The sequence below is a fragment of the Branchiostoma belcheri genome, unplaced genomic scaffold (genome assembly GCF_001625305.1).
Source record: "Branchiostoma belcheri isolate BF01 breed outbred unplaced genomic scaffold, Haploidv18h27 scaffold67, whole genome shotgun sequence".
NCBI classification, from domain to species: domain Eukaryota; kingdom Metazoa; phylum Chordata; class Leptocardii; order Amphioxiformes; family Branchiostomatidae; genus Branchiostoma; species Branchiostoma belcheri.
In genome coordinates this window covers 592405-598404 of record NW_017804320.1, presented here as the reverse complement: position 1 = coordinate 598404, position 6000 = coordinate 592405, and positions in this window count along the sequence as shown.

Genomic DNA, 6000 nt, shown 5'->3' with positions numbered 1-6000 from the left:
TTTAAGAAGTCTTATCATGGTAATTTTGGTTCGTCTAGGAGTGGTGTGTTCATCATCTGTTCATAGACAAGTAGTATACAAGAATGAAAATGAATGGTGAAAGATAGAAGGTGATTGAAAATTCTTTCCTTTCTCCGTTCGTTTTTTCAGGATCCGTTGTTGTATTGCACCTTGCCAACTGTCTATTTCAAACATTCGATCATAATGCTTGCTCTGTTCACCCAATTGATTAATATAAGTGACAACTAGAATGAATTTTTATGTTTACCGAAGGAAAACATATTGTTTTTACTCAGTTTCTTCCTCCTCTTCTGTTCCAAACGCTAACCTCTGACCTGGCCAATGACATGATTTGTTGATGTCTGTCACCATGGTGACCGGTGTCATCATCATCATCATCGGTCGGCTGCAACGCAGGCGATCACAAGTCTATTCCACGACCGCCGGTCAGCAGCCAGCGCAGCAATGTTGTCAGGGCTCAGGTCACCTTCCGTGTCCCCCAGCATGTTCTGGATGTAAGTCAGGTAGCTCATCCTCTGGCGCCCAGGACGCCTTCTGCCGTGAGGTGGGACGTAGAGGGCGTAAGTCCTGAGTGGCTCCTCTACTGGCATCCTCAGGGCATGTCCAATAAAGCGCAGTTGCCGCTGCCTCACTCTGAAGATCAGAGGTTGTGTGTTTGTGGCTTTGTATATTTCACGGTTGCTTACGTGGTCTATACGTTTGATGTTCAGCATGATTCTGAGGCAAGATGTAGCAAATGAGTTAATCTTGTCCTCCATGTCACGTGTTAGCACCCAGGTTTCGCAACCGTACAAGAACACCGACACACAGGTTACATTAAAGAGCTTGATCTTTGTGGCAGTGGGGAACGTCGGATTTCTCCAGATCTTTTGAAGTTTCCAGAAAGCGGTCCAAGCGAGTGCCTTCCGCCTGGCCAGGTCGGTCTTACTGGATGCCATCATTGATCCTAGATATCTGAAGTCTGTTACATGTTTGATGGGCTGACCATACACTTCCAGTGGTGGCTGTGGGTTGCAGTTGATGGTCATGTATTCGGTCTTAGGAACACTTATGACAAGACCTAGTTGTTCTCCTGCAGTAGCCGTTCTATTGAGTTGTGATTGCGCCTTAGGTATTGATGCCTCAAGCAGAGCGATGTCGTCAGCGAAATTTAGATCGTTTAAGATTTTGGCTGGGTGCCTACTTGACTGGCGAGGGTGTGTAACTACACCAGAGCAAGTATCCTCAATGGATTTCTTCATCAGATAGTCCACAAGTATGATGAACAGGAAGGGGGCAAGGACATCCCCTTGTAACACCCCTGTGGTGACTTGGAACGGTTTTGTAATGTTGCCATCCACCATAACAGCACTTTTTGAGTTGTTGTAGAGTACGCTAATGGCGTTGACGATAGTGACCGGAACACCATAGTGGCGAAGAACAGCAAACATAACATTCCTGTTGATGGAATCAAAGGCCTTTTTGAAGTCTATAAAAGTAACTATAAGTGACAGTTGGTGGGTTTGGAAGGCTTCAATGATCCTGCGGAGAATGTGTACTTGCTGCGCACAGCTTCTACCTTGCCGAAAACCTGCCTGGTTGTTTCTCAGAATCGGGTCTACGTGTTCCCTTATCCTTTTGAATCCTTTTGACAAGGATAAGGGTGACCGGTGTTGGGTTACATAATGTTGCAATTTCATGGTCTGCTCTACTCCTGTCACAAGACACTCGTAGTCCATGTATGTGAATGTGTTAAAGTAGAAATTAACGGGGCAGACCACAGTCTGAGGGCAGACCATGTCTGAAGGTAAACATTATGCATTTGCTTTGCAAATGTTACTTCTCTAGTTAGAAAAACCAATTTCAAGCTTTATAAAAGCAACGGAAGTATTTGTTGTGCATATAGTAAAATTTATCAATTAGGAGACCACCATGGTCTTCCTGTGGTTACTGGGTAACGTGTGAACGTCGCCTGGTAGTAGTGAAGGTGGTGAAGGTTACAAATTGATTGTTTGGTTCTTAACGCGTATTTGAAAGCCAGAGTTGAGTAAACACGTTAGAGTATCCGGTTGTACAACCACACCCCCAAAGGGCAAGTCCGTTCTACAAAACCTGTAAGGCCACACCAATTTAATTTGTTGGTTCTCGGATTTTTGTTGGAAAAAATATGAAGCGACAGGGTGAAAAAAATAAAAACAGGTCTAGGCGTCCCAAATGCTACGATAGGAACAATGAATTCAACATAAAAGGCTGGGTTAATATTTTAACAACGAAATGTGAACTTTTAATCAAACAACTGCATTGATAGATGGAAAACTGTGACAACTGGGAAGAACGGGACTTTCCTCAACCGTTGGGGGCAAAATATGAGCATTTTTTATTTGATTCAGAACCATAATCCTTTTTTTTTTTGCAAATCAGAAATAAACGAAGAGGCGAATCCAAGAACCAACAAATTAAATTGGTGTGGCCTAACCTTATACCCCTTCACGGTTTAATCTTTCAATGGTGTAGTCCTTACTCTATGGTATATATATCCTCTATGTAAAGGCATTTTAGGTTACTGTATTCAAATCTAGATCTGTCACCCACTATTTTCTAAAGAAACTTAATATTGAAGCTCTTACGAGCTCAGGTGCTTAGGCCTCAGCAAGTAAATTAAATGGATGACATCCTCCTCAGACTCCAAATCTAATGCGAGCGGGCGAAAAAAGGCGAGCAAACAAAACACGATTCCTACATTTTCAAATTTTGACATTATCACAACATCTATTTCTGATTGAAACAACTTTTAAAAAAAGCTTTCAATCATTGTACAAATAGTTTTGATTCAGGGGGAACATCACATATACACAGCCACCATCGCATATAAAAGGAATGAAATAGATCACTGCATTAAAGCAAAAGACAAAATCAGAGCCTTGTCTTGTCTCTTCTCTTCATATTTATCTGCTAACCATTGGCGTTCCGGCGTGGCAACAGACATCTTTGCCCGTTTTCGGCATGTTGACCACTGTCAGAGGGCAACAACATTTCTTGTTTTTCTCCAAATCAGGCGAAAATTACTGCGCATGATGATGTCATCCATAAAAATTACTTGCTGTGGCCTTAGAGGATTTCGCCAGACAAATCTCATGTAAATTTACCTTTTCTGATAAAATCGCGCCATTTCTGTGCAAATTTGTCCCGGTAAATGATTAATGCAAGTGTCAATAGACTGATCTGTATGTACAACAGACGGGGTCAGGAGGGTGGACTACTGGTGTGGTGAAGAACTTATCATCATTACCTCCATGAAAAATGGAGGTATTGTTTGTGGCGTGTCTGTGTGTATGTGTGTGTGTAAGTCTGTGTGTCTGTGTATTTGTGTTTCCGCACATTTGTAGTCAGCATAACTTCCTAACGCCTTTATGGATTGTGATGATATTTGGTATGCTAATAGGTCTAAATTAACACCACTATGCATGTATTATGTTAATGTAAAGGTAATTTGCATAATTAATGAGGGCATATTGAAATGAAGGAGAGGAGTTTTACACGAAAAATATTGTCATTTGAATTTAGAAAATCACAAATTAAACTAGCTAGATTATGCTAATTACGACCTTATTTCCATAGTCAATGAGACAAATAAAAAACATTTACGAAAACTCATGGAGGTATGAGATCTCCGAATTCTTGTTGTATCTGTAGTGCCGACCGAGAGAGAAATGTACTACTCTTATTGTTGAGATCGTAGTCTCAGGCTAATAAAACCCATCCCAGCACTGATAACGTGTTATGACTTCTAAACTTTCCGCAACAGCGTTGATACGCACGTTAGTTTGTATCATATCTAAAACTTTTGCAAAGAAAAAATAACGTATTAACTTGGAAATGATGCCTACAATTTTTTAATCTAATTTTTATTTATTTTTTTATTTAATTCCCATGGATTTTTGAGCATTAGATAGGAAGCACTTGTTGTGCTTATGTGAATCCGCTGCTCATAAAACATAATACAAATGTAAACATAAAGATAACATAAAAATATATAACATAAACATAAAATGAAAGCGGCTTTCGCACCAATACCTATAGCGTTAATGTGATTGGTCAAATCTTCCAGAGTGATGAATATAGTTGAACACAATATCAAAGATACGGCAGTTAGTAGGGTATGGGAGGGAGGGGCTACCTGTAAGAAGTAAAGTACATAATGTGGCGTCATTTGTGTTGAGTGGGTCGGAAGGGAGTATGTTTTCAAGATGAAGGCAAGATATGGATAACAACATTTTGGTCCTTTCAGTATTGTAAAATTTGCAGTGAAATAAATGGAAAAAATCTAAAACACTGCCTCAAACGTACCTTCCCTAAGTAATAAAAAAAATTTCTATTGAGACATAGCAACACCACGAACGTTAACATGGTCTGTTGTCTCTTGATAGCAGTTTTCAACGTCCAGAGGTAAAACGATTTATGACGTGTTTATTTATCTATTTGAGTTTTTTTACAGATTCAATGAGTGTGCTATGTTGCAGAACTGACTTGTGTAATATATTGTAAAACGTGAGTGAACTGTACTGTTTGGTATTTATATACAGTGGTAGTACCTAAGCTCGTTATCGTTAAAAAACACTACAGAAGTAGTTTTTAAATACAGCAACGTGATACCATTCGGGCTAAGGTGAAAAGGTGTCGACCGGGGTGGCAGTGTAAAAAACAGGAGGAACCAGTAGAAACAGAAAAAACCCACTGGTCCCGGGCCGGGGTTCAAACCCACGACCAAACCCGGGCACCAGTCCACAGACAGACGCTCTAACCGCTCGGCCGAAAAGGTCTAGACCCGTCGGCCCGTCGGCCGGGTCAGTTGGTACACCCTCCACTGTTACAGCGGGAACGGCCTTGTTCTGTCATCCCACCCAGACAAGCCGCTCGGGGCACATCTGTAACGCGTTTGTTGTAACCAAGAACGACACTTGTCGTTTGCAAAGATGTCAGTCACTTAACTAAACCCCAGTAGCTCACAGCAAGTGGCTCACAGTTCGCCGCCTGTTGAAAGATTATATACAGGTGTATAGAGATACATAACGCTGGTTCAGTGTAGTCCGATACGCAAGGAAAATAGAAGTATAATACTTCTATTTTCGCAAGGATACGCAAGGAAAGATACGCAAGGAAATTAAAAGTATAATACTTCTATTTTCGCAAGGATACGCAAGGAAAGATACGCAAGGAAAATAGAAGTATAATACTTCTATTTTCCTTGCGTATCGGACTACACTGAACCAGCGTTATGTATCTCTATACACCTGTATATAATCTTTCAACAGGCGGCGAACTGTGAGCCACTTGCTGTGAGCTACTGGGGTTTAGTTTAGTGACTGACATCTTTGCAATTGTTTTTGGCGCAGGCGTGTGTGTGTACGTGTGTGTGTGTGTGTGTGTGTGTGTGTGTGTGTGTGTGTGTGTGTGTGTGTGTGTGAGAGTGTGTCTCTGTGTGTGTGTGTGTCTGTGTGTGTGACTTGTGTGTGTGTACGCGCGTGTGTGTGCGTGTGTCTGTCTGTGTGTGTGTCTGTGTGTGTGTCTGTGTCTCTGTGTGTGTGTGTGCGTGTGTGTGTGTCAGGCTGTGTGTGCGTGTGCGTGTGTGTGTGTGTCTGTGTGTGCTTGTGTGTGTGTACGCGTGTGTGTGTGTGTGTGTGTGTGTGTGTCTGTGTGTGTTTCTCTGTGTGTGTGTGTGTGTGTGAGTTTGTACGTGTGTGTTTGTGTGTGTACGTACGTGTGTCTCAAAAACATATAAAGTTGCTTCAGTAACTGCTTTTTGGCAATTCTCATCTGCTTTATTCTATACATTCTATAAAATATTCAGATCGGAGTTTATTATCAGCTGTTTCAGATAATACATCCCAATGCTAGCCTCCATAGCATGCCAAAAACTGGGGATTTTGAGGGGGGTCTTCAGGGTCTTAGGGAGCTTTTATGTGCTATTTTCTGATTGCCCATAGACAACGTAGCCAGCCT